The sequence below is a fragment of the Cyanistes caeruleus genome, chromosome 6, assembly GCF_971803275.1.
Source record: "Cyanistes caeruleus chromosome 6, bCyaCae1.hap1.1, whole genome shotgun sequence".
Classification (NCBI taxonomy): Eukaryota; Metazoa; Chordata; class Aves; order Passeriformes; family Paridae; genus Cyanistes; species Cyanistes caeruleus.
The window spans coordinates 26294967-26319502 of NC_141706.1; the positions used below are offsets into that span (position 1 = coordinate 26294967).

The window sequence follows — 24536 nt, forward strand, 5'->3', positions numbered from 1 at the left end:
TGACATAACCCTGGAATTTATTGGAAAGGTTACTGCATAAATCTATGTTTGAGGTCTGACTACTGAATGCATTTCATGCAGCTCTATTATATAATTCATAAAAGAACTGATGCAAATTTTTGAAATAAATGTGTTTATAACAACAACACATACTACTAATTTTGAGCTGTGCCTATACTCTGTGCCTATGTCGAGTTTCAAGACCAGACAAATGCAAGCAAGCTTGCAAGCTGCCTGGTAAGAGGCAGCTGAGAGAAAGAGATGGAGACCTAAGAGAACTAAAGGTGTTTAATTTTCTTCCATGTGGTTGACTTCAGATGCATTAGAATTAGATGCTCAGAGCTTAAGCTAACTCTTCATATTTGTATTAAAACCAATATTCTAAAAAAAAGAGTTTGTGTAGAATTTGGAATTGGATGTAGAACCCCTTTCCACAGCAAATCAGAAACCAAATAATTGGCAAAGGGCTTAATATTTCAACTTCAATTCATAGTTTTATTGACCTCATATTTGTGCTGTCATGTTTGGGCATTATCTGAATGAGTTTTAACAAAATATTTCTGATACTATCAATGCTAAAAACAATTGTAACTAAACAAGAATAATAAAGATAATAAAGGAAAACTAAAATTACTAACATGCAGTGCTATTGAAGTTCACAGGGGTAGATAAATTTTCTAAGTCTAAGAAGTGAATGTGGATTGAAAGAAGAGGGAAATGCTATAGCATTTAAAATAAGTGAGGCAATTGCACTCTTCTATGCAATACTGAGTAGGTCTCACCTGAAACATTACAGTAGTTTTTGGGCTTTCCATTTCAAAAGTTTTATCAATAAAATGGAGTAATTATTTTAAGGAGATAAATAGGATTAAGATTTGATAAATCTAATCCATGAAGAGTAGATAGGAAAAATGCTCATACAAACAAGAAAAAGGAAAGATGAGCTGACAGAAAATTAATGTCCAGAGCCATCAGCAAAGCATAAATTATCTTATGAGGAAGATAAATATTATCATGAGTGAAACATGACAGAATAAAAACCAGAGAAATTAGTGCCTGAGCCACGGAAATGGAGATTTATATGACAGGGCTAAAAGGGCTACATTATGCAGCCCTGTTAGGGATTACATTTCATATTTGTGCTTTACTCTACAGGAATTAGGCAGAGCCAAATCTGATGGAGTAGGGGGTTTCTATGGCCTAACAAATCCCTGTCTATTCTGACATACAATTGCCTAAATGCTCAAACAGTTGGTGATGTTTTGAGAAAGTCTACAAGAACAAAATTGTTTTTGACTTTTTACTGAAAGGAACACAAGGACAAAAATAAACTTTTGCCAACACTACTAATGGAACCAAAGAAGAACAATCTCTGGAGGAGTATAAAGCCCTCATCTAAGCCTAATGGCTAAAATGGATCTCTGAAGATTAGATTAAGTTCTATGTTTTTTCTTGGCATTAAGTCTATGAGACTAAAGATCTGTACAACACACTGAGATCTGAAAATGCAACATTTAAGGGGCCAAGATAGTTAATGCAAAAATTGAGTTAAATCTATTCTGACAAAATTAAAATGTTAATAGGATAATTGTTTAAATTACAGCAATTGTAAACCAGGATACCTCTGTTAATTGTAAGTGTTCCTATAGGGAAATGTGACTCAGGAAAACAATCCTTGTAAATGCTCAAAAGCCAAATCCAGAATTCATAAGACACACCTAAAACATATATAGCTAGTATAATTTAATTTTCTAAAGCAAATACATATTTGAAATTGCCAAACTCTAGCAGCAGTCAATTATTTTAGCTTAAGAATTAGAAAAAAATTAGTAATAGGTAAGAAACTTTACAAAATAATATATAGTGCTGATGAGTTATCATAATATATAATACAGTTGCAGTATTCCATAAGATAAAGAAATCTAAATGACTCTAGGTGACATGTTGTGAAAAATATTACCAATATAGTTTTTTATAGGAATATTTATGTATTTTCTCGACAATAAATACTTATGTATTGTTGATGACCTAGTCAAGTCTTCAGCTCAGTCTTCCGCTGACATGAAGGAAAAAAACTTCATATGTGTAAAAAATGTTGTTGAGGTAACAGCAAAAAATAACCTGAAGAGATAGTTCTTGAGCTGCATTTCCAGCTAGATTTCACAGAGCTGCAAGGAACAGGTTAACATATCACTATGTTTTATGAAAAAATTAAAGTTTTATATACCAGTTGGCCAACCTGAGGTTTGAAACAAATTATTACAATGAAGCTGTTAGCAGTCAAAAAAACTAAATAATATATATTCAGGCAGTTGAATTTCATCAAAAGAGCAAATTGAAGATGAAAGGATACTAGGTAAGGGACTAAGGGTGTTGGTGTAAAAATGTTGTTACTATATCTTAGAAAGCAAATTCATTCTTCTGTAGAATGGAAAGTAAAAAAAGGAAGAAATTCACCAGTCAAATACAGCAGTAGTTTTAGAAGTCTAAACTTTATCATGAGCAATGTACAGGAAGAAGGCAATACATCTCTAGTGATACATAAAAACAGTAAAACAAGGTAGTAATTATGCACAATAGTGACGTTTTCTTAGAGTGAGTAAGAACAGAAAATGGATGCTCCTCAATTGTGTTAAGTAGTAGAAGAGAAAGGAAAAATTACAGGAAGTTTGATGTTATGACTTTCTTCTTCAATTCCTTTCTATATTTTTTCTCATGTTTATAACTGCTTTCTCAGATCAGGAGCTGCTGAATAAAATATATTTTTATCAAATGAATAAGTTTATGAAAATCACTCAATATTCAATATGCAATCTGGAAGAAATATCAGGTGAATATTCCACAGTCCTGCCCAGAACAATCTACAGAACATGGACAGTAACACAGAGTCTGTGTGGATTGTCCTGAATTCATCAGACTCATTGCATGGATGTGATTCCCAGACAGAAATACTGATTTCAGATTTTTTTTTCCTTTGATTTTTTCATGAACTCCATGTGATAGATTTAGTTTGCCATCCCAAAATTTATATGCCCACTGTTTTTTGTTCTTACAGTGTAGATTCTATTTCTACAAAAGATCAAAACCTTACTTTATTTATTCCCACTCTGATGCTCCAACATTCCTGGGCTCTATATATCACACTTTAGATGATTTAAAAATTTCCATAATGTTTATATATAAGCATTGTTCACTGCTGAATAGAAATGACTTTTCTGAGGCTGACAATAGTGCATTCTCCTACTCTCTCCCTTTTTGTCTTTTGAAACAGATCATTTTATAATAAAAGAAAACTGGTGACGCCATGGATATGTGTAATTGCATTAATTATTTCACTTCCTTATCTCCAAATATCTCAAAAGCCTTTCAAATGTCTCATTGCTTCCACAGCATGGTGATTCTTACACAGTTCTTATGTACAGGTGCATCTGTGTAAGGGTGTCTGTGTATACACAGAAATGCACTTAGACACATGAGAGTGTTCCAAATGAAGTTTTACATTTTAAATGGAAGAAAGAAAAAATAGACTTTAGAAAGAATATTTCTGTTATAGCCATTTCGTCAAAAAGAAAAAAGAATTGGTCAAACCTATTCAGAAAACTGTTTGAAAGAAGCTCAGAGGTGTTAAATATAAATATGGGGCAAAGTGCAACCACAGAAGTCATATTACTGCATTCTGAAAATTTTGCCAACCACAGAGAGAATAGTTCTGGTTTCCAAGAATATTTCTCAAGAGACCCAAGTTCACTAAAGTCATGTACAGTGGCATTGCTACCTTCAAAGGAATCAAAGAGTGTCTTGAACTTCCAGGACAAAGTAACCTAAAGATAGCACCTGTCACTATTGCCTGCAGATATGGCAGAGTTGGTGCTACTCAGAGTGCATAGCAGCTTTTCTTTATCTGATATTCTTGAATACACACTCAGAATCATATGGTGCCTTCTTTTCCACTGTAATTAGTATGATATCTTGCAAAAAAACATGGTAAGAATGAATATTTCTATCTTATTCCAATTTTTCAAGTCTAAACTAAGCAGAACTAAAGTAAGGTAAACTAAAAGTTTACAATATTTGAAAAAATGTAGCACAGATTACACCTTGTCATTTTGATCTCTATTGAATGTTATTTTTTCCCATGTGCCCTATGTTCTAGTTTGATAGCTCAATAAAGTGCACCAGGATATTAAAAAAAAAGGCAGTTAAGGAGAAGAAGGACATTACAAATAGTTTTAGTGAAAAGAAGAAGGAAGAAGAAAGAAGAGAGATAATTTGGGACATTTTGGGGAAGAAAAGTAACAATTGTTGAAAACTGGAGACTGGAAGGCTATGTTCTTTGGTACCACACTCAAAGTTTTCATTACTTTTAATAGACACCACTTCCTTCATCATAAGTTTTCATGGATAAAAGATGCTCTTCTGTTAGATGACCTCCCTTCTGCAATTCACAGTAACTTCTATTTCTTCTTATATTTTCCCCCCTTTTACTCTTTCTGTTATCATATGTTCTTCTATATGTCTGTGCATATATCTGGCTAATATTAAACAAGATGCCATCCTTCAGGTTTAATTTTCTTTTATTTGTTTAAGAGAATATTCCATTTTCAGTGGTCTGTTCTTCCCAAATGATTTATAGCAAGACTTTTGAAACAGTGGAAAAAATATAAAAGGAGTGGTCATTGAGAACATTTCTCCCCAACTTCAACCTTTACTTTTGCTAAACATAGTAAACTGACAGACAGTCAGCAAATTGTGGCAGCAAAACAAATGTTTTTCCCCTGGACATTCATTTTCATGTAGAGTGTGAATGGAGACAACTGATAATGGGACATTTGAAAAGATAAAGTGAACTCAGTGTTCAATACGCATGAACAATGTTAGGAAAAATCACAAAGACCAAATATAAGTTTTAGCTCTAATTTTCCTACAGACTGTGAGTGCAGCTAAACAAACCCATATCTCCACCTCAAAACTAGCTTTAGTAGATGTAGTAGATTAGTTATTTTTTGAATAGTGATTTGTAGCTTCCTGACTACTTAGAGAGAATATGGCATGAATGTGGTATCTAGACTCCTGATCATTTGCTTTCCTGTGCTTGGAATTCCTGGTTTTGCTGGAAGTGTCATTAAGCTGCAAAGCACAGCTATACAAATCCCACTGGGAAAAAAGGTGTGCAGGAAAGGAATGAAAGAAAGTATTTTTTCTGCAGATATTTCCTTTTTTTATTGTTTATGATATGAATTACAAAAGAAAAGCACTCAGCATTTTTGCATCTTTAAACTACATGATCAATGGAGAGTTTAGAAAATTATTCAGGCTCCCAATAGACAAGACCTTGACACTTATACACTTTAAAAAAGCTAAAAAAACACATGAGAAAACGGGCACTAAAGAAGGGCATGTTCCACCGTGCTTTCTTTGAGATGACCTTATGGGTCATTTTGTCAAAAGGACCTTCTGAATGACTATACTCAGCACCAGCTCCTTTTTGGTGTTACTGCATTATTTATTCTCACGAGGCAGTATTGAGAAGGACAGTAAATCAACTCATGCTGCTTCTCATGCTCTCAAAGAAATACTGAGAATATTGAGAAAATAAACATATTTTGTGTCTTTAAACATACGCACAAAACCCCCACATGACTTTCAAAAGATGGTTGTACAGTACTTTTCCTTTCTTGTTTACCCTCTCAAAAAACAGGCTGTTACCATATCAAGGCTGTGGTTGTTAAATCTGCACACAGATTTTTCACTGCCACTCTCAGAGGTTGTGATGAAACTATCCTTTAGGTTAATAATTTCTGTGTGCAAGATCCCTACCCTGGTGGTCATTCTGTGAGTCCCTAGATGCAAAACATGTATCTACACATATACACCTGCTTTGTGTAAAGTCTCTTATTTATTATTTATCTTTCAGTAGTTGCCAAAAGACTCAGATAAATTCAACAGGCTATTTTGTTCTCCCTAATACACGCAAATAACAATAATCAGTTATTTCTTCAAAAGCTTCCAGTCTACTTTAAAATGAAAATCAGAATAAGAAAGGATAATAATGATGTAAGATACATGGTAGGACAGCCATGAATGCAACCTGTCCTGAAAGTGTTCCCTGACCCTGTTTGTAGTAAATCTTAGAGATGCAGGTTACGCAGAGTAGTGTTGGTACAATTTATAATTACAGATGATTGCCTCATTAACTCATGACCAGATCTATTGTTGCTGTCACACTTTTCACTTTATATTTTTTTTCTGCTGCAAAAAGACCGCTGCTCTAAATCGAAAAGAACAGACCTTTCCCTGATTCTGCCTTTTACTGCTAAGGTCCAATAACAAGAAGTTTTATGTTCTGTATTTCTTCTTTTAAATCTTAAATATACCTAGATTAGTAGAAGAATAATCCAAATAACTTCCTCAGTAGTGGTGTAGTTCTTCCTCCAGTGAAATTAAAAAAATAGTCTCATTAGTATCAGCAGAAGGAAAAATGAATCTCTTTGGAATGCCATGGAAGAGAGTGAATGGACATAGCAGAGTGCCAGACTATGACACTTTCTCTGGTCTGCCTCAGCAGGCAAGGTACGAGCATAACACTGCAGTTATAGCATTTTATTTTTTAAAAAATTAGAAATTTCACATATGAATAACCTCTTATAGAAGTTAGAAGTTGGAAATTAAAAGTTACAGTTAGAACTTTGCACTGCAGAACTTCTCTGTGGTGCCTTTTGTTAATGTCTCTGACAGTATCCACTCACAGCACTTTAAGTTACCTGGTGATAATGGGCCTAAATCAGAAGCTTAGAAAATAATTGGGCAAACATTGTTTCATTGAGGAAAGAAATATTTCTACTGGTCAAAAAAACAGTAGGCGAGTTGCTGTGTTGCCAGCAAAAATAGAAGAGATAAATGTTGGGAGTCTTTGATCTTAGTGATTTCATCCAGAGGACCAGGAGAAATTTATTTTGTGCAGTTTCTCTCCTTAACCTCCTTAATTATGACTCAGTAAGGAAATTCCACTGAGGATAGATCATATCAGTCTTATTTTGGTGACTTAAGATTAGACTGAAATATGTGGGTGAAGGACACTAGTTGCTATGAGTAAGACTTTTGTTTTTTTCTCTCTAGTGCTGTCTTTCCTCCTAGTTTTCACATATTTCTTTTACAATATAAAGAATAAACACATTTCAAGAGAGGAAGTTCCTGCTTTGGCAACTATGTCGGATTGCAGAGGTTTTATATATTGTAGATCTATAATGCCTCAGTTCTAGCAAAAAATATAATTCAAGTCATGTATACTGATGAAAATAGGAGTTCTTAGTGAGAATTTTAGTGTAATATTTCAGATTATATATATATTAATGAGAAAAACACAAAGAGACATTAACACAGTTAATAGCAAACATTCTGCATATTAGAAATGAAAAGAGCAACAGTTCTGTGCCACTGAATCACAAGGCCAAGCCAATGCATGAACTGAAAAAAAAAAAAATAATAATTTCCCAATATAGAATGCAGTTGATTAAGGAAGGCTCTGCTGGGCAAAAAGATCCAGATGGAATCCTTCACAGAGGCTGCCAGATTGGGGTTTCCCAGCATGCTTTTTAAAATGAAAAAAAACAATATACACAATTTGATTTCTGCTAAATGGAAAGTAAGAAATGAACCGTTACGGTTGTTTGGAAACCTCTTCTATGTGTGAAATTGATTAAATTTGTTCTAGAAATGCATGTTTTGACCTACTTAATGTAGAGGGAAAAAAGAAAGAAACAAGAAAAAGTAATAATGGGAGCATTTAGCCTAAGCCATTGTATTTGCCAAGAGAGGTTCCAGCTGTGGTGTGCTACACCAACTGCCTGCTACAGAAACTTCGAGATAACAGACTTCCTGAAATAGCCTAAAAATATTAAACAAAGGTATAATTGCCAGGGCTGCCTAGGTACTTGTTCCATGGGAAGACTCAGTTATTAAAAGTTGCTTAAACTGCATGGCAGTGAAGGAAAGTTTCCACCTACAATCTTTGTTATTTTCAGTATAAGCACAGACAACAATTGAGAGGTTCCCCTTGTTTTCCAACACTAAATTATTTTTCAAGAGTGGGACTGTACTCACAGTTTTGTTTATGTCCAAAGAATTGCTATTGTGATTGATATTTAAACACAATAAGCTACAGATGCATTTGAAAATTGTTGAGGAGTAGTTCTATTCTCTCACAAAACCCAAACTTTACAGATTTGAGAAATACAGACAGGCTGTAAACAGAGGTTTAGAAATACAAAAGAAAAACCTGGTACAAAAGAACTGCTTGGGAGACTGGAGATAAAACTCATGACAGGAGATTAAAAAAGACATATGCTGGTGACCTTTGTTAAAAAATTCAGCTACTAAGATATTTTAAAGCAGTATGGAATTTCTAAAAAAAATAGAATTTAAAATGCCAACAGGATTTTTATATTTTCTAAAATTACTATCACTAGTTTTATTATTTTAGTGTTGATTTTTTTTATGTATTGATGATACTCCCTCTATACAGTTATGACAAATTTCTTGATAGTGTAAAGCTATATCCAATTGTGACATTATATGTTCATTTTATTCACCTATTTCAATAGTTATAAAAAATCAAAATTAAAATGGCACACCTAGTAAAAAATTCTATTTCAAATTGTCATGCAGAGAGTTTTGTTTCTCTCTGTGTCAAATAAATACTAAGCAATATAAATGCTTACATTTTTTGTTTGTTTTGTTTTGATACATCAGTCACATAAAAATGTGGGTTTTTTTCATAAAAAATTGCTTCCTAAAGCCTTTTAAGTCTCTTACCAATCTGCCTGTTCTAATTGCCATTGCAATGACAGGAGAAGTAAGGTGTTTTCATTATTTCATTTTTGCTAAGCTTGGTAAAAACTGTTGGTTCACTTGAATAAGGGAGATGAACAAATCTGTAAGAACAATTTGAACGTATTCCTGATATTTATGATTATAAATTCCAAGTCTAAGAAATACAGCAGTGGTAATATTTCAAAAAAAATAAGCTACAGAGTACTACTATTTATCCAGCCTAAGAGTTTTCATCTTTAATGTGAGACTATATAAAAAAGAAACAAATCTCATGCACCTGAAAATAAATGTATGTCAGGTGGGTATCTTCCTTAAGTCCTTTATTTATAGCTCTTTGGCAAACCTGAAAATTACATTTATCTAATTACTTATGTGTGATTGCAACTGGGGACAATAAATTTGGAGCTGTGCAGGAGCAATTTTCGCAATTCCAGTCTGTAAGCAGAAAATCTGAAACAGAGCCAGTGTTTCACTATAAGCCAGAAGCATTTGACTCTTTGTTTAAACAGTCCTGCTTTTAGAAAGGATAAAAATGGACCTGATTCCACTACTGAGCTTCACAGTGCTGCTTCATCAAAAATTGCATAGAAATGGCTGCATTTTAATACCCTGTAAGCTTTATGATTTACTCATGAAGTGTCTGTGTTCCCCACTTCTTGGCCAAAGTTTCATAGCAGCCTGCTCCAGTGTTTTATTGTGTGCAGGGAAGAATTTATAAGTCTTTGTTATTTTCATAAAAAGCATTATGAAATATTTAGCACTATATTATGAAAGCATTATCATAAATTGTTAAAACTGTAGCTCAGTTGTCAAGATAACTGAATGAACCTTATTTTGTGATGTATCATCCTGCGGTGATGAAGCACCATTTTAATTCTGTTTCATTTGTTTATTCACTAATATGGCAAAACTGAAAATTTCTCTAGAGTCCACACTTTGAATTAAACACCCTAATTTATATACTGAAAGAAAGAATTAATTATGTCTCTGTTCTGCCAATGTAACTTACATTTAAACTTCCAATAAACTTATTAAGACAGAAGTTTTGGTTCTTCAAGACACATTTATAATAGAATATTTTGTTTTAAAACTAGCACAACACAGCTGGTTTCAGATGTTGAGAAGACACTTCTGTTTGATGGGTGTCTGTAAATGTACAGTTTATTTCTTTGTTTTAAGCAATAAATATGTAACAAAGGAGACTGACAATATATAAACAGTGAACAATAAACAGTAAACAATTTCAGAGCTAAGGGAAAAGACATATATCTAGAACATTTCAAAATTCCACTGAATAAGTGTCCTTACTTAGTAATATTGTACACTGAAAATAAATGAAGTTGAAATAATTAAAAAATAGTGTAAAGGCAATGCACTAATTTTGAATGTTGCTAGAGGTACATTGACTTTATATAAAGGCAAAAAATCATCACCTTTATCAAAACTTGACCCAAAAGAAGCTAAGCTAACCACTATCTTCACTCTGATTTTTAGGCTGACTCCAGTAACACTTGTAGACAGAAAGAACAATTGTAACCAGTATTTTCCATGCTATGGAAGATAAGAGCTCCTTTCCAGAGTTCTGTTTTAAAGCCAGGGCTGTATATCTGCACCTTAGACATGATATAGGCTGTCATTTTTTAAAATAAGATGTGTGAGAACTCTCACAATACACATTATTCTACAGCATCTGTTGTGAAATGCTCAGAAGAGGGAAAGAAATGCCTAAATACATATTTCTACAGCTAAGAACTATCAAAATTCAAAATGCCTCTGGGGATGCTTCTCAAATGCTAAGACACAGTCAACTTGTATCTGGTACAATTTGAGAAATTCTGCAACACGCATCACTCTCTTTCCATTGTTCCAATTCCTCTCATGTGAGGTATTAGTGCTTCCTTTGAAACCTCTAAGTCAAGGGAACTCCTTGTCTTCAGGTGTAATTTCAATCCCAGCTCTGCTATCACTATAAAGCTAGGCAATGTGTCAGTCTCATTGAATAACAGGAGTATTCCAACAGTGCTGATGAGGTTTAAAATAGCCAACCAGTATAAAATGTGTAAGCTGCTGCCTATATAATTCACTGATACAAAAGTTAAGAACTGCAGGCAATCCAACATACTAATAACAGGGACTCATTTACATGAACTACTAGGATGAATAACAAGTATCTGAATTACTGCATTGCTGAATAAGCTTCATGAGAAATTTATGCAAAAGGGTAGTTGAACAGGAGCAGGAGACAGACACATGACTTTAATGGTCCCATGGAGATCAGCATTTGCAATCCCCTATCTGATTCTGAATCATGTTTGAATGCACATGGACACAGAACCATGAGGACTTTTAAGAATAAAATGTCCAAGTACAGTGTCACAGAAATATATCTGAGGAAGGAAAGGAAGAAGTAATGCATGTTTCATTTTAATTATGAGCTCAGAGATGTTAAACCAGCCTGTACAGAACCCTCCATGCTGCATTTACAAGTTCTGTAAGCAGGCAAAATACTCTCAATAAACCAACTAACTATACAAATTTTGTTAAAAAGAGAACATTCTAGGAGTGATCACAATAGAGAAAATGAATTCACAGGTCCTATTTAGGTGTTACTAGACACATAAATCATGTTTTCTTTCTCAGATGTTTTTAATAATATAATTAATGCCTAAAAGAGAAGACAATGGGCAATCCATTTTCTCTTTTCAGCTTCCTTTTTATTTGTAAGGCTGGAGATGTCAATTTAGCATCACTTGCACAATGTAATCAGTGCATTAAAAACAGGGGGAAAATTCAATCTTATATTCACCTGGGTTCTGGGTTTGGGTCAAACAGGAATTTCTTTCTAACAGAATGTTTGCATGAGAGAAAAAGAGAATTCACCACATTTAGGACTTTTCATGTTTTATGTAACTTTTAGCTACAATTCATTTAATTATGATGTAATTTCTGGATCTACAGAGGCTATGCCCAGAGCAGAAAAAAAAAAATCTTATTTGTAATATGACTGCAAATTAGAATTAGAATTAGAATTAATTAGAATTAGAATGGGAAGTTTGTTCAATTGAATTCAAGGATCTTTCAAACTCTGATCAGAATTCACTGGCAAAATCTGTGCCCTAATATATATAAACATTTTTCTTTCTGTGGTGGTAGTAGTTTCTAACAACTTCTCTGTCAACACTATCTCAAAAATAAGTTTGGGTCTTCAAAACCAACATGTTTGGGTCTGTCTGAATCTTTGAAGCAGGTGTTGATATAGGTATTAGAGAATGCACCACTCTATATAATATTTTTTAGCCTCCTCAGAAATGTGATTTATAGCTCTTATAATTGGTTATTAGCTGTATCTAACTGTCATAATTATATCTTTCTCTAAATTATAGTAAGAAAAAGCTTTCTCCAGGCCACAAATTGTTCTGGAATAGAAGGCAATGAGATGATATAGAAAGAAATCTGAATAAACTTAAAATAAGTGACATGAAATAAAAAGGATTTATAACTTCAAACATGAAACTAGATAATAGTATTTATAAACCTATAAATTTTAAAGCTCACAGACTAATTTAAAAACATTTTAGTGATACTGCCAGATGAGAAGTGCATAAACAGAAGGTTCCTTTGATTATCAGAGTGTTTTCTTCTGAAAATTAGACCACAGCCATTTATCAGAGAGTGTCTCAAGGCTATAATCAGTTAAATATATTCAAGAACTGAGGCAATTTAGTATGCTGAATGTCAATCAAAAAAGGCAAAACATGTAGCAATGTGTTAATGTAAATGTGAAATATGCATATGCTAAGGTGGCACAATGGAAGAATAAGCGAGAGTCACGTTCTTGCTGTGTTACAGTACTTTGAATAGTCAGGGATGTGTGAATTCAGAGGATGTACCTTCAAGCTTTCAAAATGCAGCTCTCTGTGGACTGAATGGTAACTCAGAGCAAACGGCTGCTCTGTGATGAGAGAGATCAGATAACATCGCCCTTTAGGCACTAGCTGAAAGCGGTATGTAGAAGGAGGACATGACACTTCCACCAGGTCTTTCTGAATTTCACATCAACATTGGGAGAGACCTTGATATGGGAACTCTGTTTCATGGCAAACTCATCTTCTAAGAAAGTACTTCAAGTACTTCAATGACACTGAAAATAGGAAGAGTCACAATAATATGATTATAGTGGTATAGAGGCAAAACAAAAACAAGCTGACTTCTTAGTTCTCCACAAGGACAGACCTTGCCAAAATCAATCATCTGCATCCAAGAATCCTGTTATTTCTCACTAAGAAAAAAACTGTGTCTCTTCATAAACTAAAGGTTTCTCTTTCCCTGTAGATGATTTTCCAGATTTACTGATATTAATCCTAGGACAGCTGACTGATAATGCATTGTTCAATTCATAGGTATTGAAAAATTAGTACTACTAAGTCATGTGCTATGCTTTGGATCACAATTGCATTAACTGCCTTTTTGACTAGGCATGTAAAAAAGCATATTTGTTTTAAGAAAACCTTTTTTTAATACAAATTAATAAACTTGAGCCTTTTTGCTTGGTGTACTTGTATTTAGAAGATGGTATAACTGCAGGAATTTATGATGGACTCAAGGGGCTCTGAACAAAACTGAACCGAGGGCTATTAAATACTTGAAAATCTCTGCAAGTTAACTTATTTAAATGTACTTTCTTGGAAGTCTGATAAAGCTGCTGCTCATAAAAGATCACCTAACAGTTAAGGAAGATGTGCTAAAGGTGAAACTTTTACGTAACAATTAACAAGGCTGTTTCAAAATGCATGTTGAAAAGCAGGGTATCATTATAATTTTTTATTTCCTATGTCCAAACCTTTTATTTTTGGAAAGATCTATATTTATGATTTTCCATCAAATATTTGCTGTTCTGAAGGCCGTGCAGAAAAAAAAAAAAAAAAAAGACATAAAGGTACATAAATATAAATTCAAGGTATAAATTGATCACTATGAGACAACAAGAAAAGCTTTTGCCAGTATGTGGCAACCAGAATTGGCTAAGTAAGCAGTAACAAATTCTTTGAAAGAGTTGGTCAATAATGAAAATAAAGGTAGTGTACTTGATAAACTGAGAATAACCTCACATCCTGACACATAATCCTAACTAAACAATCTCTCAATAAAATAGAATTTATTCATCCCTCAAGAACATATCTAAATTGGACTTTTTTACATAAGTTTTCTGTGTATCCTCTCAGGCCTGGATTACAATGAAATTAGAAATCACAAATTTTTGCTGAGTGAAATCCCAAAAGCAATTAAAAATATTGCATGGCTCTTTGCTTTTTAACTCTCATCTTCTTCCTCTCATTTTGTCACAATATATAAGCACAGGGGCAAAAGAATTACTGGAAAAAAACATGTATTATTTTTGTCTTTTTTTTTTTTTAATTGTTGCAGTAAATTTTTCACATTCTTTGACATTTCTGCAGTTTATAATATTTGAACTGAAATTACCTGAAACTAAACAGCTTTCAGTAAATAAAAATTAAAGAAAATCAACTACCCAGTGAAAATCTGAAAATGCACATTAATAGAGTTAAATGTGTACATTTTCTCTTCTATATTTTACAAGAAGCATTAGTTTCATTACTTCCATCCAAGTCTTCCACCAAGACAATCACCAATAACTCAATATTGAGCTAGATATGCTTCACATACCACGGTGCCTTTGTCTCAGAGAATTTAGATTAGAAAGGCAAAGATTAGAAGAAAATATACATTATTGATTGTGGTAAGAATAAGATAAGAAAGATTGTTCACTAAATGGAATTAAATTTCAAGACATACAAAATTTCTATACCTGACACGTGAACTGAAGGTAGAGTTCCTAATTTAGAACATCTAATTGAACATAAACCCTATCAACCCCAAACTGTAGCGACTGAAATGTAACACGTCATTTGGTTAGTCTTTGAACAGATTTTTCCTCAGTCACCAAAGCTGCTACTCACCTGTTACAGCTGTACTGCCAAAAGTCACTATGGGAAATAGTGCGAACTTTTCATAGTACTATTGCTCTGATTACCTTTATTTGGCTACAATCAAGGGCATTTGTGCATGAATAAACAGCTTTAGTTCTCCATAGTCATTGGCTATATTTTTATCAAATAATTCCATTAGATCATGTCTAGAGCAGAAGCAGTAGTATCTAGTATTTGTGACCTAATAAATAACAAATAACATTGTTTATGACATGACAAATACACAGACTTTATTTATTTACATGATTGCTAACTACAGCAAATAAAAAAGGCAGTAGTAAGTTCTATTTATAATTAGGTTCTGAAGATCATAGAGGGTTACATAACTTCCAAATTATTCATTGAAAATAGATCAACTTGTTATATCAGAACTTGATGTCTATTGAGTAATTCCTACCCCACAGGAGGATATTGTTTCAGTTCCAATACATTAGCAACATAAAACACAGCTTTACTTCAGAATTTTCTTTGGTGTACCTGTAAGAGATTACATAGTTTTGACATAGAACTTAGACACAGAATATACACTTGCTTATAGTACCTAAAGGACATGGATTCACATTCCTCCACAAGCTCTGATTTTGCCTTAAGTGCACATGGACAAGGGCTGTTTTTGGACTGACAAGAAGCAAAGATGTTAATGCAAATGATCCTCTGAAAGACTGTTACCTCTAAAAGAAATATGGAGCCAGTTTTTAGATTGTTTCACCATGATTATTGTTCTTATGCTGTCACGAGTAAATATAGAATCATCAAGCATAACTTTCAGCATTTTTTGCACTCATAAGGGCTAAAATGTGTTTGGCCTAGGTGGTATCCAAATAGAAAATGACACAAGAATATGTAATTGCTCTTTGAGGTAGTAACAGTTATCCACTAGTATAGAAGAGAGTCTATATTGAACATGCATTTGTGAAACACAGGAAATACACAGGAAAAAAACAGATTCAGAGACTAAATTTTAAGCATATTATCATTCAGAATCTACTGGGGTTATGTGTAAATACTGTTGGAGTCTTGACTTCTATTTTTCAGGTAAAATGCAGTTTGAATTATGACATTCAAGTTGCTCAACAAATTGCACCAGAATTTTCTAAAATAATTGCAACATAAATTCCTTCCTAATGAGGTATTTTATTCTATTTTGTAGCAGAAAATTTTTTCACACTTGTGATTTCTATGATGCAAGAAGTTACCCATCTGTAACAGCAGAACTTCATTGTCTGTCTGTTGAAATAGATAACTGCAGGATCAGGACAATAGTTTGCAATGCCTTTGGGACATTAGGGGTTAAAAGGTGCTCTCATAAATAGAAGTCATTATTATTTACCCATAGTGAGCTGAGGTTTATGACCAGAATTGCAGGGAAGCTTCTGTATGTTTTACTTTTTCGAGATGTCTTAGTTGAAGTTCAGTAGGTTGAGGTACTTATCACGGAGCCATAGATTAACAAAAGAGTTGGGACATATCTGAGAATGTCGTTAAACTTCAGTTGCGGGAAGTGTCTTACAAAGTCTTTCTCAGAGATCAAAACAGGAAAAACACTTAGAAATACACAGTGTGAGCAAAGACTGATGGCCTCTAAGAAAGGTTCACCATCTGGTTTGGTTTCTTTGAAGACAAGACTACCATAGGAGACAAAAAATGGAATTCAATGGACATCACATGTTCAGATTTCCAGAAAGGATTTGACAAAAGTCCAGCTCATGTGTTGCTCTTTTTTGCTGCAAAGTGGCTCAAAAGCACATGGGCTAGCTGCCTGTTAGCGGTGTCTTACTGTTCAAAGCGCAGCGGAGAATGGAGGAGGAACGAGCTGAGCTCTGGGGGCATCTGGGCATACTAACTGCTGTGAAATGTCATGCATTGATGTTTCACAGAGTAACATCAATTGTATTTAACCCCATCTCTGCTGATTTCTAGTGCAGTGGCCAAATTTCCTTCTGGAGCACTGATTTTCTTCTAAAATTCTCATTTTGATCTGCAGGGTTTTTTGCCTTCCATGTCTTAAGCATTGTCAGCCATTGTCCCTAAGATCTACTATAAATGTTGGGTTTGCCATTATGGAATTTATGTACAGAAGGTGTTGCTTCACAACAATGTTTAGAGGTTTGTGCACATCAGCAAAATAACCAAAATAAGAAGTTACTGTTGAACTGGGAACTCATCCAAAATACAATGAAGTCAATGGGAAAGTTCCCATGGATTTTAATAGGTCATTAGAGTGATGTGACCTTCAAGCTTCTTCTGTCTTGTAGAAGGAATAGAGCTAAGTGTAGTCAGTTTTATAGATTAAAGGCTCAATCACTTCAAGGACATCACTTGTGTGTATTTAAGTCCTAGGTTCTGTAAGTAACAGACCAGATGTGTCAGTGACTTTCCCTTTGAAGGAATCCTAGCACCAATGCTCCAACTTGTTTTTCCTCCCACGGCTTCAAAGAGGAAGAAGCAATACTTAACTGTCTCACAAAAACCAGTCCACACATACAACTCTTCCAGAGCCTGGTGCTTCCACAGCCACCAGTCTACTGAATATTAACTACTAACAGCAGTAGAATGCTGTGACCCATTAGGGATTAAATGGAAGTGTTGCATCTTGTTGTGAGCACCCCTACATGGTATCCTTACAGTACTGAATATAGGAGACCACTCATGCAAAAGGCTTTGGAGAAGGTGAACTTTGATCATTTTCATGACACCTTTTTGTGAGCTAGGATCTATAAACCTAGTTCTTTCAGCTTATTTAGATTTTCCCAACAAAAATTATATCAAATGCGTTCATTTAGTCTGTGACAAATTGGACTTCTATCACATCAATATATATATAGAAGAGCTCTGTGTATTTGGGCCTTATTTCTGGACATAAAATTCTTTCTGATGAGGCAGTTCCTTATCTTCTGTGAATATACTATTTCACTACAGTCATTATTATGGGATAATCAAATGAATAACTTCATAAAACCTTTTGTAAAGGATAATTTAAAAGATTCTTATTTAAAAACCAGAAAAGATTAAAATCTTTGTTCAGGGCTTAAAAGGTTTCTCAGAGCCTTGAAATCAATAATAATTTATAAGAGTCAAGTGATATCAGCCATATTTGACTGAGAAAAAAGCCGTATGAGCAATTTAGATGAAATATGTTTTTTCTTGCTTTATATGCCCTCCTTTTCAACATTCACAGTCATTTTATTGCATTATCCATTCTTACCAAGGCAGTCCCCAGAAATATCTGTCATCGTGAAAAAATTTGTACACCTTTTAGAATTCATGTTCCAAGACACTGAAATAGCTCTAAAAGCTTTTGTGCCTTTTTCATTACTGGTAATAAAACTCCCCACAAACCATTATTAATGTGAACAAATAATACAATTTACAAAATAAAATTTGAAACATTTTTAAGAGTTCAGTACCTTCAGAGTTACCATGTTATTTCCATTTTTGTCCACAATGACAGGTCCAGAAGCACATCTTGATTCTAAGCGTGAAACCAGTAGTTCTCTTAAAATTCTTTCTTATGCGACTGAAGTTTACACCTATGTGACCTTTTTTATCTGTAACACCTCTTCTTTTTATCACAGTTTTGTGCAGTGGCCAACAAAGTGCGAGAAAGTATCGACTGGGATTGCAAACACTGGAGACTAAACAATTTTTTTTATTTTTAATATTAGCATAATTCTCATAATCATATGAAGATTTTGCATGGGAACAGAGAAGAGAAGAGACAAAAACATCTTGATGCTTTAGACTTTGTAAGCACCATGCCTTTGGTTTATTTTGAGTAACCTCTAACATATCCTGGCTCAGAGCACCAATTAGTGGAGATAGTTTTACCATTTGATCATTTGGACTTGAATTTTTTTAAATGACTGATGAAATGAACAGCACTGGAAAACTTGAATTAATAAAGTTTACCGCTTTTTTAAGTTGGGAATAATATTTCTTTCCAAGAATTATCGCAGTAAAACACCCATCCTATCATGAAAATCTTGTAATTAAAACATATAAAATGTGCAATATACAAGTGTGCACTTGGTATCTGAAATTCTGAACAAAATAACTTAAATAAAACACAGCTCATCACCAATTTTTCAAAGACATCAGGAATAGCTAAACAGGTTTTTAAATGTGCTTGCAGGTTGTGTCTTCACGATAGTCACTTCTACAAAACGCACACAAGACAGCAGGACAATGTTTGAGTGGGTCACTGGCTCTTAGCTTCTTTCTAGCACAGCTGAACTACTTTTAGTAACCAATGAGTTTAAGTGAGACAGTGCTGAGTCATAAGAAAATGTTTCCTTATATAATTAAAGGTGCTTTTTCAAAACTGAACTTTAATCTTCCTAAATATTCACAGAAATGTAGTTCCCCAATTTTTTTCTTTTTTACCTCAAATTCTTTCTTTTACCATTTACACAAAGATATGAAAGCCAAGACCATGAATTCTCTTTTTTCTTTTTCTCTACTGATGGCAATGCTACAACAACAATGTCACGCATGTGAGGAAGCAACCACTTTATACTAGAATCCATTGCAGTGCTTTTCTTGCCTTGATAATACTTTTCCCACTTGCCATTACATGATTTTCTCTTAGCAGCTTTTTCAGCAACTAAAAAGCTACTTTTTCTTGCACTGCTCTGCTCCTCATTTTGTATCAAGCTGTGCCATATTTGAAATGTACTGCAGTATCTTAGGATGGCACTATATTTTTCACTCTTATTTTAACTCCAATATCGTAACTGATGGCAGAAGTGCTTCCATTTACAGCTTCATAGTCCTCTGAGACTTGGAGAGGTTTGTTACCTCCTTTTAGAGGTTCCTCTTTAGCAGACAAACCTCACACAGAGAGAAACACTTTAGAATCCAGCGGCAATTATTCAAGTGGCAAAGTAGTCACAAAATTTGTGCTTCTGTACACAAAAAGGTGTACATCCAAAAAGAGATTATGAAGATGAGGTACCACTTTGTTACAATTTAAGGGACAGATGTTCAGGAGCATCATCAGTAAACAGCAGATAACATGAAACTAATGTTAGAGCACAGAATTACCACTGATTAAATGGTGGTGCCCAGATCCTCAAAGATATTTAGATGAATAATTGACATTTAAGTCTACCACAGACCGATTCTTTAATTTTTAGTTCAGCTTTACCTCTCAGATTATCAATTACCCAACAGCAAAATAATGAGACTAAATGAAATTTTTGTAAATCATGGGAAGATATGATGTGAGATAAACATAAGATAGATTGAGGAACCTCCCTTGTTTATCCTAAAGACAGTGTAGTGGCAAGGCACATCCTAAAAGCTCCCTAAAGTCTGAAGTGCTCCAGCTAGATCATTTATGACCTCTTATATATTTCAACATGAATTTTTGAACTGTATGAGTCATCAGACATCCTGCCTTGTATTTGATTGTGCCAAATGATGAATTTTTGTCTGTGGATTTTTGCATATGGAGACAAATATTTAACTCAAGACAATTCCATTAACCTCATCAGAGTTCATTCCATGGATATGAGTTGCCTTCTTATCAGAAAACCCAGGTCTAAGGAAAACAATATGCAAAGGTAATGTCTGAAACAGATAATTTATTTTAAAAACTAAGGTAAATGCAGGATGATCCTTTGAAAAAGAGTATCTGCACATCACAGTGAGGTTTTTGACCTTAATTTTTATGTGTCCTCTTTGAAAAAAAACCAAACAAACCCCCTTTTTTAAAAAAAGGAGGATAAATGTTCAAAGTTTCACTAATATAGTCAGCCTTTACTGAATATTAAATTAATGAGGTATATGACATTAGATTGTTCTTAAAAGGAATGACAGACCAGCAAAGCAACTGATTCCTAAGAGGAGTGTCAAAGGAAGGCGTTCTCCTGATATAAAGTGTTTTCCTGACATCATCTGAGGCCTTCCACAATGCTTTGTGATGGAAACAGCAGGACCATATGGCTCTATCCCCTACCATCCCTTGTTCTCAGGACTGAACCAGTGTAATTTTGACTAGAAAAGTGATTATAAACAAAAATTTATCTTAAAGATGGGTACAACACAATTGCAAACCATTCAATGTTTCAGTGGAAATCAAACAATTTCCTCGGATTAAGAATGAAAGAGACATTTATAACAAGCTCCATGTGTAGCTTCAGCTTCACTCTCTTTTCAACCTCTCTTTGTGCAACAAACTGGCCAGACCAACACCACCACATGTGCAGAGGAAAATCAGTTGTTCAAATATTAGTAACCAATCAGTACTAGCTTAGATAAAAGATTGTTTGGAAAATCAAATAGACTCATCTGGGATTACATTAAAAGATAAAGAAAGTCTAGAATGCTCAAGCTTTCTCAGTGTCAGTTATAATAGTAGCATATTTTAAGTATTTTTTAATTCTGATGCCATTGTTATCTGTCACTTCCTTTTTTTTATATTTCCTTTTCTTATTTAAAGTGTCTTTGAAATAATTGCATTTATAAATTCTATTTGACACATGGAAAGAAGAAGGAGAGGAAATAGAGTTGACATCCGTCTTATAGAAATCAAAATGAGATTTATTGCTTCAAATATTCAATCTATTTCCTCAGGCTGTGTTATAAATGCACCTGCATTACCAGCTGCATGTCATCAGAGATCACGAGCAATTTGTTCTACAATAAAACTGGGAAAGTACAATCACTGTTAAATAACACCTGTGGAAATCAAGGTGACACTGGTAATTTTGGAGAAGGTCATTCTATTATCAGTGTGTATTAGGTAATGGAATGTAACTGGGAACACATGTATAAACAGCTTCCATATCAGCCAAGAGTTTCTGAAGATATGATAAATGCCGAGCAGAACTTGCTCAGGTGTTTGCTCATATAAAAGAACAGGGGAAGGAATAATTATTGAGGAATCTAGTAAATTGGACCAAGCTTTCAAAATTTATTTAAAAGAATGAACCAAAATACTGAAAAAAAGTGTAAATCATGCTTAGAATGCAACTAGCAGCTCAGATTGTGTTCTAAAATGACATAATATTCAAAGCTGACAGATTGGTACACTAAGGAACTAGATTCCTCACATTCTCTCACATGTAAATATAAATATATATAACTTCTATTTCTATATATAAAACTGGTAAGTCTGCTCATGCCAAACTAAATGAAGAAAAAAAAATATTTTACACATATTCCAAGGGAAAAAAACCAACAAAACTGTGTTAATTGTTCTGTTTAAGCACCAACTGCTGATAAAGATCAGGTAGGCTAGAGCTGACCATATGACCTTGAAACAGACATTGTTTTTATTTCATGAAGTGCTTTTCCTCTTTATAAAGAGTGTAAGTAGAGAGTAACAATATTCCAATTCCAGATCTTTTGATCCTTGGAATGTGTTCAATGCACTTTCGAGATAAACCTTAAGGGCTTCAATAAATCAAATTCTTGAGGACAGCCCATGAAAAATCAAAATGAATATGTGTGTGGGTGTATGCATGTATGTGTTTGTGTGGCTGTGCCCTCTTGAACAAAAACCTGGAGGCATTTCTAAAACTTAAAGAGTGTTTTGAAGCAAGAAGAAAAGAAAAAACAAAGGTAATAGTTTCTATCTGTAGGGATTATATTTGTAAAGTCATAAAGACTTAAAATTCAAGGTTATAAACAATTTTTTGGAAGTAGAAGGCACTGCTCTTATTAAGATGTACTTATTTATTCCACACAGTATCTTACTGTACAGAGAACTGTATGCACATTAACTTGGAGAACATGTATATTTTTTTGTAAATTGGTCTTCAGAGGATATAAAGCATTTGTTTTATGATGTAAACATTGCTAACTAAAACCATTTAAAGGAATGAATCTATAAAAGATTTTTAGTAAGAATGTAAAAAAATGTCTAATTCCTTCCAAACTGAGCATGTGATTTGGGGAAGGGGGAGAATTTTTAGCCTTAGTTCTCAATGAGATTTATGTAAGAAAAAGACCCCCAAACTTCAATAATACATTTGTAAAATGTTAATGAAATAATAGCATAAATCTTGAAACAGAGCTCCAGATATAAACTAATTTTTAGAGACTATTCCACTCACCCTAATTTGCATGTGGCCATGTGTTATGCACAATACCAACCCCTGCCAGATAAATCAGTACCTCAGGTAGATGGCAGCTATGTAAGCACATTGTAATGAGGGTCAGTGTGTGCTGGACATCAGCAATTCCTTACTGTTTCTCATAGTTACAGAGGTAATGTTTTAATAGGATTAACAGCTATGAAACATCTCCAAATACTTTGCACTGAAAGTCAGAATGATTTTTTTTTCAGGAACATTCAGACATAGCTCTCTGTGCCTGTGCTTGTAGCCCTGCACATCTCAGTCATGTCTCAGTCATTGAACACAACCCAGTCATGTCTCAAGCCATCATTTTTTTCCTTCTGTCTTTTTGAGACTCATGGATGTTTGTTTTCATCTCCTTTATTCTACCTGAAATTTAACAGCTGTTAAAAAGGCAGAATAGTCTGACTTTGTTTCAACATAGCAGCTCAGGCTTCTTAAGATATTTATGTGGCTAGAAGCAAGCTATATATTTTATTTTCACTATTTTCTAAACCTTTCAGGAGACAAACAGTCTCTTCTGGAGATGCTTTAAACATATTACTCTTTTAGGTTAGAAGTGCACTGTAAAATATCATATTCAGTATTTTTTTCTAAGCAAAAAAATCTGAAAACATGTAAAGATAAGCATAAGCTTTCAGATACTTATTTATTGCAACTAAATTCACTTTTAATAGGTTTAATAATCAGTATTTAATGAAAAATATCTTAGCCCTAGAAAGTTTTTTTTTTTTCGGAGCTGTAATGTATTATTCATTCTATAGGATGATTATCAGCATCCAAACCATGCCCCCAGTCTCTCCTTTTATACATGATTTTTCTCTACTATCACACACCATTTCAGGACCTGAGTTTCAGCATCAAATATTTTTTGGTGGAACACATCCCAGAGAACATCAACTCCCTCGCTTCTCATCTCCTAAATATTCACTCTAGCTTCTGCTGCAAATTGATTTCTCTCATGTCTGTATGATCCATGGACCATGCCAAATTCTGCTGAGACTTTAAAGTTGGATTTAAGGGCATAGAATTAAAGTCAAGTGCAAGCTAAAAAAAAGAATATATAAACTGGAAATTTAAAATGACTGATGAGTTAGTGCCAAATGCTTTTGTCTTTTCAAACATTTTTTTTAGAGTAAAATCTCTATCATGAATAAACATACTCTTTCTTTCCTTTTTTTGTAACATGACATTTATAAACAGAAGAGGTTACTAACAGAAAAACATCCAAGCATTTGCTTTCTCATAATCAGTCTTGATCTCTTACAAATCTCAGAAGAAATTACACTTTTGCTTCTGTTCTTTTAAGAAAAAAATTCTTTTTGACTTGAAAATCTTGGTATGGAAGCAGAAATGAGCTAATGTAAATGTAAAATTATATACACTTAACCCATATGCCATTTGGATAAAAGACAGTGAGATGTAATATGATTAAAGCGGGAGAGAACACTCAAGGGACCCTGTTTCCCACTCAGCACACAAAACTCTTTCTGAAATCAAAGAATTCTGTCAAATATGTTATGATGTAGTAAGATACTTTTTTCTTTTTGCTTTTAAATCTATTCAGTGGAAATAATGCAAAATTGTCACAACTAGGCTATTAATGGAGAAAAGT

At 33.8% G+C, this 24536-nt stretch overlaps 1 long non-coding RNA gene across 6 annotated transcripts in view; it reads right to left on the minus strand.

Moving 5' to 3' along the window:
• The window catches only part of LOC111930100 (uncharacterized), a 171619-nt gene that overhangs the window by 112642 nt on the left and 34441 nt on the right, over window positions 1-24536 (minus strand). The window contains exon 3 of one of the 6 annotated variants that reach the window (XR_015287849.1): window positions 15235-15314. The exons of the other annotated variants lie outside the window; for them this stretch is intronic. This is a non-coding gene — a long non-coding RNA (uncharacterized LOC111930100). The remainder of the gene's footprint in view (window positions 1-15234; window positions 15315-24536) is intronic. 6 annotated transcript variants of the gene reach the window in all.